Source organism: Lolium perenne, chromosome 7 (assembly GCF_019359855.2).
Source record: "Lolium perenne isolate Kyuss_39 chromosome 7, Kyuss_2.0, whole genome shotgun sequence".
In the NCBI taxonomy this organism is placed as follows: Eukaryota; Viridiplantae; Streptophyta; class Magnoliopsida; order Poales; family Poaceae; genus Lolium; species Lolium perenne.
Window position 1 is genome coordinate 142,769,944 of NC_067250.2, and position 14,354 is coordinate 142,784,297.

Genomic DNA, 14,354 nt, shown 5'->3' on the forward strand with positions numbered 1-14,354 from the left:
TTTTTTGTTTTCTATGCAACGAATCCCTACATCGCACTGCGTGAGCGCGACACGAGAGCCACCAGCACCCGATGCGAATTGAGTAGCCAACCGTTGGGCGCCCCTCGTAGCACAACAAAGGGGCTTCGTCAATTTGGTAATAATGTGGTTTTGGTACATTACATTGCTGATTTCATAAAAAGGAAAAGACACTCGAAGGAAAAATAAAGATATTTGTGTGATAATTCGCAAAAAAAAAGATATTTGTGTGATAATCCGTTAATCTTGCAAAAGAGAAAGACGTGTGGACATGTTGTTGTTCTTCGGCGTGCGAAAAAAGACAAAATTTTTTTCGTAAAGAGCTATTTTGGAGCACCAAAAATTGTTTTTTCACAAGTCACAATGTCGTTTTTTTTTTGTGAAAAAGAATGTGCAAATATAAAATGTCTGGATTTATACATGGATATTTTTCAAAAATATTAGATTTTTTGAAATATTCTTTTTAGGTAGTGAGTGCATCTAGTGCCAAAGTGTATGTCCTAAGAAGTGTGTGCTTTAGTAATGATGAGGACGACGATTCAGCATTGATAGTTGAGGATCAATTCAACAATGTCTTTTTTTTTTTTGAAACGGGTCAATTCAACAATGTCAACTTCGACGAATTTAGTGTTGCCCCACCACATTTCTTCCGCTTGTGCCATGTTAACTGGCAACCAGGCGTAAAACGCATCTGCCGTACAACCAGTGAACATGGTTAAGTGTGCTCGTTTGTTTTGCTACCGAATAGAGCGTAAATTCCAGCTGTTGCATTTCGACGCAAGAGTACATGGAGCTTGGGAGGGACAGCATCAAGAAACGCAGAAAAGAAGATGCCAACAACGAAGAGTAATAAAAGAGACGCCTACATTGGCTTTCTCCATCAGGAGAAGGCCACGGCAGCGATTGCACTGTGTTTATCCAGCCGCTTCCTTCGCTGGATACACTCATACAAGGCCATTTGTCAAAAACAAAGAAATTTCGAATCGTAGCTAAAAAAAGTCTGGCACAACGCTTCCAGGGTTGCCAACCGCATTGGGCATAACAAAAATGTCAGCTAGAGATACAACTGAATACAAATCTCTGCAGAAAACATACAGTGCGGTAGAGACGATAGTCTGTGAGGCAGTAGGGTAACGCTAGAGGTACCATCGAATACAAATCACTGCAGAAAACATACAAATACTGGAGCAATTTTGGAATTTTAGCATCTAGGTCAGTTTTCAGCCGTTCTACGCTAGCAATATTTGATAGCACCCTGGGCATATATCTGATAAGTTCTGGACTTTCGGTATCTCAATATTAGTCTTCGGCAATAGTAAGTTAGGCACATGATCCCACACTAGGCATATCCAGGTAATAAGTAGAGAAACGACACCACCTTACATAAAGTCTCAGCATTCCTTACTCCAATCACTACCTATCTTAACCATGATACTCGCTGTAGCAAAGATAAATTAAAGGCCCTTAATTGTACTCTTCAATGAAAAGTCAGATCACACCCCTGAAACTGAAATTGAGACACCAGTTAGCAAAAGCAGTTGCTTTTCCACAAGAACTTGCCAAGTCATTCAGCTACATAAATCATGCAATAATGAGTATGTCGTTTACAACTTTTTCCAATAAATAAAATCAATCACAAGCGCATAAATGAAAGAATTGTGTGTCCCAATCACAAGACAACAGCTAGGGAAACAAAAACTCTAGATCTATTTTGGTACATGCATTTTCTGTTATATTGCACAGCACATAATAGAAAATCAAGTGGCACTAGCTTTCTAGGTCCTGCCTGTGACCAGTAACTCAGATGTTGTGAGAATAATATGCCCAGATCACTATTAGAAGGGGACATAAGACATATTGTTAAAACTGGTGTGTGTTCTAGGGATCAGTATTTCTTTACGAGTCAACAATTTCTGTGAACTCACATGTTCAGTTCTATGTCTTCTATATAAAGCCTGGCTAAGCAGCTTATCAAGCATGACCTTGATAACTGCTCGTGGAACCAACTTACAAATCAGTAAGGACTTTGACTTGACTCGTTTACCTATGACCTACTGCAAAGGCTAAAACCTATAACGGATTAACTTATTAATGCACTTCCAACTGCAAAAGTAAAGATAAGAAAAATTCCATTTCATTGCACAAACATCTATATTTCAGAAAACAATATATAGATTTTTTGTTTTGGTTTTAGTCTATCTTCACCAATTATGACCGGTGGATGTGATACAATACCTCTTCGTACTAAAGTTGGAAAACATTTGAAAAAAGTTAATAAGCACTAGCTAGTCGCTACTCACTAAACCAAATGGAATTTTGAAGACCACTTTATACAAAATGAGGCTGGCATAAACAAATTTTGAGAATTCGGCAGGTGAGCTGCACGATATATTGATAGAGGAAGATTTGGCTCAGTTAATAGGAAAACCGGGCCCAAAAACCATACAGAGCGGCCGAGTTTATGAGGGAAACCGGCCCAAAAACCGCACAAATATCGGAGCCTCATCGCCCACACGAAACCAGACTACCGACAACCAAACACACACCACCAAACCCGGAGCCGCTGCCCCGACGTCCCCTGCTCGGAGGCGAGCCGCAACGCCGCACTGCATGGACGTCTTGTAGCCCAAACTACCAAGGCGACCACCCGTGGACCACGAACGCCGCGCCAAAAGATCCAGGGCCGCCGCCCCGACATGCCAGCCACACCGACCGTCCCGTCGCGTAGGCCGGGCCAACGAGCTCGCTACCCACGTAGCACCAACACGCCACCCATGCCTTGCTAGACCATGACCACACCCCATGGAGTCAAAGATGCAAGACCTTCCGAGGCCGCCGCCTCGGCGTACCTCAACCGTCCGGGGTCGCCGCCCCGGCATCCACTACCCCCGACAACAAGGCAACCATGTACAACTGGCACACATCTACCGCACCACGAGGAACACGGACTCCAAAAGCGGCGCCTTCAGGAAGATAACGGCACAGTGTGTCGCTGCCGCTCGCTCCGAGGAGCAGAGGTTTTCACCCGGAGAACGCAACAACTCGTGACAGCAGGAGACCAGGCTCCCCGATGAAGCCCTCAACAGGGGAAACGGTACCCAGAGGCACCGCCAACATCGGCACCAATGGTGCGAGGCTTTCGCCTGGAGTCTCAACGCTGACGACAGGCCCAAGTAGGCCTTGGTCGTAGGCGTGGCGAGCCGCACAGAGAACCACCTTGTTGCCGTCCACCAAAACGCCCAACACTCGCCTGAGCAGCGCGACCCGACCAGACCGCTGCAGAAGGCAGATCGGCCGCCCACCGCCAAGCCTGGACACGGGCCCTCCGAAGCCCCAGATCGGGCCCGACCGCTGCATCCCCCGCGCCTCAGCCAAGCCGGCCACCTCGTCGCACGGCAACACCAAGGCTCCGCCGCGCCGACAAGCGCGCCAAGCAGAGCTGTCCTGCGCCCAAGTCCGGCGCCGGCCTGCGCCTCCGGCCGACGAGACTGCCCCGCGCAGCCTGCCTCTAGAGCGGATTGGGGAGATCCCGCAGCCGCCATTGCCGGACGGGGCGAGCTGCAGACCGGACGGCGAGCCGCAGAGAGCAGCGAAGGCCGGGTCCGGCCCGCAAGCCCGCCGTCAGGGCCGGCGCGCAGAGGCACCACGGCGAGGACGACGCGGGCGCGACGAGGGGAGGCGGGGAGGCGGCGACGAGTGCGGGCGGCGACGAGCGCGGGCGGCAACGACCTCCGGGACCGGCATGGTGGCCTCCCTCCTAAACAGCCATGCGGGGGCCCGAGAGGCATAGATCCTCGCCGCCCCCGTCCTTGGCGGCGCACGGGAGGCGAAACCAATTAATTGCATCCGAGTAACCCCTCCCGGGTTGCTCGCGCGGCGTTGGCTCCGGAGGGCCCCAAGACCGGCGAGTAGAGCGCGTCCTATGGAGCCTCCCTGGCCTCTGCCACCGCCGGCGCAGGCGGTGGTGGCGGCGCCCGGCTGCCAAACGGTGGAGGGCGAGGAGGCGCAGCGAGGCGGAGCCCTTCCGCGCTAGGGCGATTCTTCACGGGCTGTGCGGTGGTGGTGCGTCCGGCGGCGAACGCGGGGATCCGGCGGTGCGGCGGCCAGGCCTGCCGGCGCGAGGCAGCGCGGCGTTGCCAGCGGTCGACCGTGCGAGCCCGATCTGGGTAGCTAAGGGCTGATCTGGGCTGCGCGGGCCCGATTTTGGGTAGCGTGGGCTGTGGCCTGCTGCACGGCATCTCGCCAGGTCTCTGCTGTGGAGGTTGCTTCAACCTCGTTCGTCGGCGTTGGACGGCGGATGGCGGCGTGGGGGCTGTTCGTCTGCTTCTTTGAATAAAGGTGGCTGTTTTAGGGTTCTTCTTGTGCGAAGATGGAGATCTTTCTGAGGCTGCTTTCTCTCGATCTGGCCGGAATGTTGAGTTCCGGAATGCTCCATCGGCGAATGTACCAATGCAACCATGCCTGCAGTTTGCTGGATGCGAGGTATTCGGTTGTGAGCACCCATGCTTTTATTCTGACCGTTTGGTTCTGGAGTGAGCGGCACGAAGCTCTGTGACATTTTGGTCCATGGTGAAGTCAGAGGCGGAGAATATCATGATGGCCAGATTGGAGGAATAGCAATGGAGGTTCTAGTGGGGCTTGCTTGGTGTTCCAGGCTTCGCAACAGCAGTATGCAAGTGGGGGCGACAACACTAGTGAAGTTCAGCGTCTTACCTTTCAGGGTGAAAATTCAAGGTCTGGCCTTAATTGGTTATCCCTGGCAATTGCCTTGTTGAAGGCATTGTTTTGAGAGCGGGGACTATCTTCAGGGTGAAAACCTAAGATCTTTGATCGGGCGACGACGGCACTTGTGCACTGTTTCCTTCTTGGAGGCATCGCTTTTGGAGAGCTTGGAGTTCAGGTGTTGTCTTGGTGGTTGTTGTTTTGTTGCTGCTAGGGCTGGAATACCGGTAGAGGGACTTTTATTTTTTTAGTTATTTTTATCTTGTTGGCTGTGTGCATCCGTACTGCCGTTTTGGTATTGCGTTGTTGCAGAGGCTGAGTGTTTTTGATATCTCTTGATATTAATAAATTCCCTTTATCGGAAAAAATTAATTGCATCCATATTCATTAACTTGCACAATCAAACCAACAGCTTTTCATACAAGCAAATGTTATAGAGACGCATTACAAACAAAAGAGCATAAAGAGATCCCAAATTATTTGGCAAGAAAACAGAAAGCTAAAATGATTTCCTAGAGAAACATGATTATCTGAAGCAATAAACTTTGCAAGGGATTGTTTTGGGAGTGGGTTTGCACTAGCGATTAGTACACACTAATACATGTATCGTCATGTGCAAATAAAGTACTGTATATCATTTACTGGGTGCATAAATGTAAGAATTATGTACCTCGAACACATGGCAACAACTAGAGAAACAAGAACACAAGGCATTTGGTCTTATATCACACAATACAGTAGAAAATTAAGCAGCACTAGCTCTCCAGGTCCTGCTTGTGATCAGTAACTCTCCAGTTACAATGAAATTATGCCCAGATCACTATTTCAAGGGAACATAACATATATTGTTCAAACTGGCGTGTGTTCTAGGGATAAGTATTTCTTAAGGAGGCAATAATTTCCGTGAACTCTGACTCGCTCAACATGTTCAGTACTATTTCAAGCCTGCCTAAGTAACTACAAAACTGAGCCATTTCCAGTCCAATATCAAGTCTGGATAACAATAAGATCAATAATTACTGGAAAAGGGGTTCGAAAGAATAGTCACTATTCTCATTTACACCAGAGTCCATAACACAAAAAGATGGAAATCGAACAACTTTAGATGGTATAATTGAAATAATTGGTTCTGATCTAACGATAATGTATGCATGCAGTTTGAGGATGTCCTATCAACCATGACCACGATAATTGGTCATGGGACTAAGTTAAAACATTTGGACTTAGCTTGTATGATTTACCTACTACATACTACACAAGCTAAAAGCCTAAAACCAATAACAGACTAACTTACTAAATGCAGTCTCAACTGCAGAGAGAAACAAAAAAAAAACATTTATTGCACAAACGTCTATTTCAGAAAACAACATATAGAAATATCTTTTATTATTTTATTATCACCAATTATGACTGGTGGCTGTGATACAATACCATTCTTACTAAAGTAGGAAAACATTATATGAAAGCAAAACAAGCACTCGCTAGTCGCTACTCACTACTCACTACTCAACCAAATGGAATTTCGAAGACCACTTCATATAAAATGGGGTTGGCATAAACAAAAACTCAAATGCAGAAACCAGTTGGTTGCTGCCATGTTCATTTCCTTGCAGAATAAAAAGCAACATGTTTTCATACAAGAAAATGTTGTAGTGGTGCATTACAAACAGAAGAGCAGCATAAAGAGATCCCAAATTGTTTTGCAAGAAAACACAAATGTGAAATGGGTTCCCAGACTTGAAGTTCCAAGCAAAATTATATGAAGTATCAAACCTTTGGAAGGGGATGGTTTTGAGAGTGGGTTTGCACTAGCGATTAATGCACACTGATACATTTATCATCCCGTGAAAATACACTAAATCAATTATTCTTGAACAAAATAACAACACTCACTATGAGCACTGCGAGGCACAATTGTGCGCTGCAGATGATTTTACTATCTCCATCTGATTTTTCCACTTAATACAGCTCAATCAAATGCCAATGTTCTATGCTCCTAATGTAATATGCAATGGAAAATCTCAGGAACGAATTTTTTATGTTAAATATACTATCAGAGGGGTATAAATTATTAATTATACATCAAAAGTTTTCAAACAAAAAAGAGGGTTATTCGCAGATCAAAGCATAATAACAACTTAACAACCGTCTTGCACTGACATGCACATTGGTCCTACAGTAAAATCTGATTTGCTTCATCAGATGAGAAATTATCTTGCAGCAAGCTGATCAAAATATGTATGAAGAAACCATTAATTAGATAAACATAATGAAGCTAGCGCATTATGTACAGTAACCAGCCAGTGAATCATAGAAGATAATACTTTCAGCATTAAGTTGTCACATTATCTACTCCGGCCTGCCCTTCATCTCTGAAGTCTGAACCCTCAATTTGATGAACCATTTATGGTATGATAGTACATGACAAACAGGGACAGCAAAGCAGCCATTATCTATCAAGGGGTGAACAAAGCCTTCATATATATGCCAAATCCATCCCAAGGCAAAACTACTTCAAACGGCACACCATGGCTATGAACACAACAAAAGGCAGGTATAATATATAGGAAGAAAATAAAAAAAATTATTTCCAAACATCATGTGAGGAATTTAAACTAATGTTGGGGAACTAAAAATGTAAGCCAAGTGCATGGTCACTATGTTCCCCAATTACATCCCGTATTTTGAGTTCAGCAAACTGAAGTCTAATCAGCAAGCACCAAACAATCGAACAAAGCTAACAGATTGTGCCTTAATGCAACACACATCACATATACCCACATTTTACAGAGAACGATTCGTGTAAGACGCTACAGAGAGTAAAGTTTAGTGTGCATTATTACCTCGGACAACCTGCGCATTAAGCCGCAGAAGCGCCCTCATCCTTCTCCATGTGAAACCTCCTCAATCTGAGCACGATGCATGGAATCACCAGCAGACAACAGGAACAGGCAGTGGTCAGGAATCCAACTTTAGCCAAGATGTTGGCAAAGATAACCCCGTCAGAACCCATTCTAGGAGCGGGCAGTCGATACATCATGCCCAGAAGACCAAACACCGCAAAAGGTGTCGAGTAATTGACAAGGAAAAGTATGTCCAGGTCCAAATCGTTCTGATGGTTCGTCTCCCCAGCAGGAGGGTAAGGGCGTCCAGGTTCCAGGGCAGGCCCCGCGGCCGCGGGAGGAAGGCCATCTTGAGCTCCGGCAGCAGCCTAATAGCACCACAGGCAGGATTAGCATATGCAGACCATCTAATTGACGAGTGGTAGAGAAGAAAGGGTGAAACTGGGAAGTGAATTGGTACTACCTCGCAGGCTTCAGAGAACCTCTGCCAGTCCACCCGCAGCAGGAGCAGCGTCATGAAGCCAATGCCCGTGAACTCGAGGCAGATTCGGCACTCGATGTCCGAGAGGAAGCAATCCAACCTCGCGCACCGCTCGAAAATCTTGGTGATTGTGTTCGCGTTAGCTAGCCAGAGAGCGGCGAGGAGTAGGTAGAGCGCGGCGAAGCGGGCCCGCGGTGGCGCCGCCATTGCAACCCTGTGGGCCGCCGAGAAAATGGGGAGGAGGATGTAGCGCGCGGCGCGGGAGGAGAAGCTGCTGCGTGGAGGCGCCGCCATGGGAGTGGGACTGGGAACCCTAGGACCTTGACTATGGAAGCTTGGGAGCTGAGAGGAAAGGAAGGAAGCGGAATTTTGGGGAGGTGGACTGGCGAACGCGATGCCAAACGGGTTTCGGGTTCTGGACAAACGATCCGTGTGGTCGGGCAGACATGTATGTTATGTTATGGTGTGTGTCTGGGAGATCTGCTAGGCACACCCACTAATGTAGCAATTTCAATATTTCAGCCAATTTTCCTACTAGCACTTTGTTTGTGAAAATATCACATGTAAACTTCCTCGCGATAGAAATTTTCTTTTTCTCAAAGCATGCACCTATATAGCTGTGCCACACAAACTCTCCTGCCAAAGCCGTACCGAAATATCATTTGTGAAAGGAAAATGCTTCTTATCCCTTGGAGGCACGAGCGTTCTCAACCTCCGCCTTGACCGCGCGCCACGCGTTCCTCTAGGGCCCACCATCTTCTCTCCATCTTATCTCTTTCGGAAGGGGAAATCCTGCGGAGCTTTTTGCGTGGATGGCCATGGCCGCCTCCTGTGAGCTCCCCACGCCGTTCCGTAGGTCGCCGCCGTAGTCCGTCGTGCAGGCCGCCGCCGTATTCCGTCGTGCAGGCCGCCGCCGGAGCCGTCCCGTCGATGCCGCCAACTCCCGTCTTGCAGATCGCCGTTGAAGCATCTCCGCGAACGCCGCTGCATCATGGTTGGCTTCTACGTCATGCACAGCGCCCTGCGACCGTCGTCGGCGCTGCCACTCTTCGCCGTTCCGTGGCCATCAAGGCACTCCGAGCCGCCGGCCTCTTCAACGCCCATGTTCCTCATTCCCTGCCTCCCTGGGGTCGCCCGCGTCACCGCTGGTGATGTAGTCCACAATCGGAGATGGTGAATACGGCGGAGGCGCTCTTCGACCCGACGTCGGCGCCGCTGTCTTGTCTCTATTTCGTCTTGCACTCCTGCACTTGGCCCGCTCATCGGATTCAGCCTGAGAGCTTTTCGTGCGGGCTGCAAATGGTTGATGCTTGTGCTACCAATGGCGGCCGGTTGTGCTGCAAATGGTGGTTGCATGTGCTACCAACTCCAGCTGAGTGTGCTACCAACGACGACTGGCGATGCTGCAAATGGTGGCTGCATGTGCTACCAACGACGGCCCGTGGTGCTACAAATGGCGGTTGATGGTGCTGCAAGGAGTAAGTGGTGGTGCTGCCATTGACATACGTCGTTGCTACAATGAAGTCTCCGACAAAGTACCATGCTCCGGCGAGGTCTCCGGTGAAATACGGTGGTGCGAATGGTGGGCGGTTGAGCTGCAAAGGAAGGCCTATGCTGTTGTAAACAGTCAGCGACGGTGGTACAAATAGTTAGGGGTGATGCTACAAATATTCACCGACGGTGCTACCATCGGTCAGTGGCGGAGCTGCAAGAAAGTGATGGTGCTACCAGCTGGAGTTGGAATGCTGCTGGCGGTGCACCGGCCAGGAGTAGTTCACGATGCTACAATTGTATATTTTTTGTGATACAAATGTTATGTGGTTCTACTACTTCCGTATAATCTTTTTGCTATGAGGTTCTCCGGCGAGGTTTGTTTCCGGCGAGTTTTCTTTTCCATTTCTAAACAAACCGTTTTTTACTTCAATGAAATAAAAGCGGGAGGTTTTTTGCTGCGATGAAGCATAGTCTAAACAAGTTTCTGGTAATTCTTCTTTTTTTAGTCGAACCGTTTTTTTGCTTCAATGAAGCAAAAGCGGGAGGTTTTTTGCTGCGACGAAGCATAGTCTGAACAAGTCTCTAGCAACTCTTCTTCTGTTTTTTAGTCGAACCGTTTTTTGCTTCAATGAAGCAAAAGCGGGAGATTTTTTGCTGCGAAGAAGCAAAATCTAGATTTTAGGTGAAAATGGACACGTGTCACGCATGCAAGCAGGAGGCTGGAAAACTCTAAACCTCCGGAGGATTTTTAGCACTGTCCTTTGTGAAATAGATCACATGTCAATTCCCTTTTCACACGGTGCGTCGACGCACCTACCTCATTTCAGAAATCGATCATATTTCTACTTTTGGCAATACCCTGCCCGCATCAATTCTCTTTTTTCCTTTGCATTTTTATTGAAACCCCATCGCATTCCCTCATGTCCCATGTCTCATTTATCCGCATCCTTGTCGAACTGCGGCCACCACTGGCTTTGTTGAACAATGGATTTTCCTGCGGACTCCGACCACATCTAGGTGAGCTAGGCATAGAGCCCTAGACGAGGTTTGTGTGGGTGTTGACATGCAATATCAAACAGGTAGTCCTAAGGGGAAGACGGACCAAAAACTCATCACGGGTATTTATAGCATCATCGAATATTTCTTCCACATACATCCTCGGCAGAAATGGCGGAAGCGGTCCTAATGAGAGAGGATTTATAGTTGGAAAATCCAATGGGATGCAGCAGAGTACAAGCTGAAACTAATTCTATGGAGACGATCGAAGCTTGCACGGGAGAAGATGTGTGGTGGAGTGAACCTTGGGCTATTTTGCAGATTGTGAGGACATGGTGTCATCCATAGAAACTGTAGCGTTTAAATACAGCCCAAGGGAAGTAACAAGTGGCCCATGAGATATGATCTTGTTTTTGAAATAAAATTTCTTTGTAATTGGGTCAAGGAACCCCAAGTTTTATTATTTTCTTTTTCTTTAGATAAACTCATAAAAAAATGTAACATTTTTTGAAAATTTATAAAACTCTCAGAGTCTTACTTAAAAAGAAGAGCGTACCCAATGTTGAAAGCTCCCACACATTGTGGGGTATGTTGAAAGCTCTCACACATTGTGGGGTAAAGCTGTAAAGGGAAGGGTAGTTCTAGGTAGCATTTCTCTTGCTTCTTCATTATGCAAGGATGAAAGAACATATCTTATTTTATATGTAGTTTTGGTGTTGATGACAATGATGATATATGAACATTTCGGTATATAAGATTTGTAGGTTATTACATTCTCTAGATGCCCAAAGCGTGAAGAGTGTGTAAGATATCGGAAGAGAAAAGAAAGAAAAGAAGAAAGGAAGAAATGAGAAGAAGAAGAGAAAAAGAAAGAGAGGAGAAAGAAGAGGAGGGGCCGGAGGCTTGGGCGGTACCGCCGGCCTGGCCACGGCCGGAGGCTCCGGCCTTGGTACCGCCCAAGGTACCGGTTGGCGCGAGGGGCCGGTACTACCGCTCAGCCCTCCAACGGCTGTTTTTCTCCAGGATATAAATACCCTTCTTCTCCAAGTGGTTTGGCTGCTCACTTCTTCCCCAAAAAGCAAAACACCATTGTTGAGCCACCAAGAACACAAAATTCGTCGGATCTCCTCCCTCAACCACTCAAATCCCTTGTGCTTTGGAGAATCGAAGGAGAAGACCCTGATCTACATCTGCACCGAAGCAATTTGCATTTCTCCCTCATTTTGTTGAGGGCCCCCTTGCTAGTGTTCCTCTTTGGATCCCTAGTTGATTTGTGTTGACGTATTGTTGTTGATTGTTGTGTTGTTACAGATTTGGGAGCCTCCAATTTGGTTGTGGATGTGTGCCCCAAGAACCTTGTAAATGCCCGGTTTCCGCCTCGAGGAAATCCCTTAGTGGAAGTGGGCTAGGCCTTCGTGGCGTTGCTCACAGGAGATCTGAGTGAAGCCATCGTGGATGTTGGTTTGGCTTTCATAGCAACCACACTCCTCCAAACGTAGACGTACCTTCTTGCAAAGGAAGGGAACTACGGGAATCATCTCCGTGTCATCGCGTGCTCCACTCTCGGTTACCTCTATCCTATTCTATCTCCAATATATATTGTGTAGCTAGATCGTGCTTAGTTGTTAGTCTTGTCATATAGGTAAATTCACTTAGTTGCATATCTAGAGAATTTACCTTTGTGTCAAACCTAAATTGAAAAAGAACTAAAAATTGGTTAGCACCTATTCACCCCCCCCCCCTCTAGGTGCGGCATACGATCCTTTCAATTGGTATCAGAGCCTCGGCTCTTATTTCGGGCTTAACCGCCTAAGAGTATGCCGGACGATGGACCTATGGAAGGGGACGCTAAGATGGTCACCATGGATGATTTCAACTCGTTGAGGTCCTCCATGAGCTCAAATGGAAAGCATGAGAAAAATGATTTCCGAGCTTTTGACCCCGGCTCCTCCCTTGGCTCCCACCAAAGAGGTAAATGTCACGGATGCGTTAGAAGAGAGAGATGCTTCGGTATTACCCTCCGCTACCACACCCGTGGATGGTGATAACTTAAACACTATCAAATCTACCATTGCATCTCCTAGGGGAACTAGTGGAGGTGAGAGCTACAATCAAGTGGCTCCACCTTTTCTATCTCCCGATATACCAGTTCCCCATCCTCATATAAACATTCGGGGCGACCCACCTAAGTTTTCCGTTAATGATTTCGATACATGGCAATTTTAGTTTAGCTCTCAAGTTCGCAGTGCCTCCAATGAACTTTGGAGAATCATCATGGAAGGCTTCAAGCCTTACAACCCCGACAAGTTGACTAGAAGAGAAGCGGTTGATAGTCAACTCAACAACACCGCCTTGCACATGATTCAAACTAGTGTGGGGACAAAGGATTTGTCTCGTGTTCGGAATTTCACCACCGCCAAGGAAGCTTGGGATGGTTATGCCGCTAGTTGCATTGGAAGTGAGAGCACGAGAAGGAACAAGTATAATGCTCTTCAGAATAAAGCCGAAGGATTCATGAGGCTACCGGATGAAGATCATGAAGTCATGTATGGAAAACTTCTCACCGTTGCCGATGCCTTCCGGATTGTTCGTGCCACCCACATCAATGAATCTTGGATCAAGGAGAAGTACATCGATTGCATGATGCCATTTGAACCCATTGATGTCAAGACTCTTGTCGGTAGAGAATGCTATCCCTCTCTCACTTCTCAACAAGTCGTGCACGAGATGCAAGCTCTCAAGGTGCTTGAGCAAAACTCTGATGATTATCGCAATCGTGCTCTTGGGATGACAAAAGGGTCCAACCTTGCCTTGGTGGTCAACTCCGTGGAAGAAGTGATTCCTCAAGAATCTTATAGGGCATCTTGGAGTATGTCCTAACCGGAAGACTTGGAACACCACTACCATGACCACATGGCATTCCATGCTAACACCTTTTGGGTTGACCCATCCAAGGCCAAGGAAGACAACATCAAGAGAAACAACTCAAGGGGGTTCACAAGTTCGGGTCCAAGGTCAAGATCTTGCTACAATTGTGATGACAAGCGCCATTTCATTGCCGAGTGCCCCTATGAGAATAGGGAGACTCATGGTGGAAGGCTCATCCCCAAGGACAAGAGCAAAGACTCAAAGGGCAAGTATTCAAAGCCCCCCAACAAGAAATTCTACAACAAGAGCAAGAAGGGCAAAAGGCCCTCAAGGATTGTGCTAGTAACTAAAGAAGAATATTCTTCCGATGAAGTTGAAAGTGCTAGTGATGATGAAGAAGAAAGCTCAAAGGAAGTGGCCGCCATTGTCACTACAAACATTCCCTCTTCCTCTCTCTTTGATTCACCCAATGAGAATCCTCAAATCAAGAATGCACATTGCTTCATGGCAAGGTCCACCTTGGACACATCAATTGTGCTATCAACTCAAGAAGAGTGTACCTCCGGAGATGATGATGTTGATGATGAAGAAGATGCAACCTCAAATGGATTGGTTGCCCTTGCCTCCCTCTCCACTAACTCTTCATCAACAAGTGAATCTCCCAATGAGGTCATTCATGTGGAGGAAGAAAGTTGCCTCATGGCTAAATCTTCCGAGGTATCATCGCCTAACCCCTCTACGCCTAACATTTCAAATGATCTAGGGGTTGATCTTGCTAGTCTAAAAGTGAAACAAGAAATGCTAGAGTTTGATGATTTCATTCTTAACCTACAAGGTAACAGTAAAAAGCATGTTTCAAATCTCATGGTTCGTATAGCTCAACTAAATGGTACTCTTGAGAAAAAGTGCCAAATAGAGATAGAAGACTCTCT

General features: G+C 47.0%; 1 long non-coding RNA gene across 1 annotated transcript; it reads right to left on the reverse strand.

Moving 5' to 3' along the window:
* Positions 1 to 1,030: 1,030 nt before the first annotated feature.
* LOC127318657 (uncharacterized) lies at positions 1,031 to 7,940 on the reverse strand. The gene is made up of 2 exons (XR_007862056.1): positions 7,584 to 7,940; positions 1,031 to 1,525 (listed from the first exon to the last, which is right to left on the reverse strand). It is a non-coding gene; the product is annotated as an uncharacterized lncRNA (long non-coding RNA).
* Between the last annotated feature and the right edge of the window lie 6,414 nt (positions 7,941 to 14,354).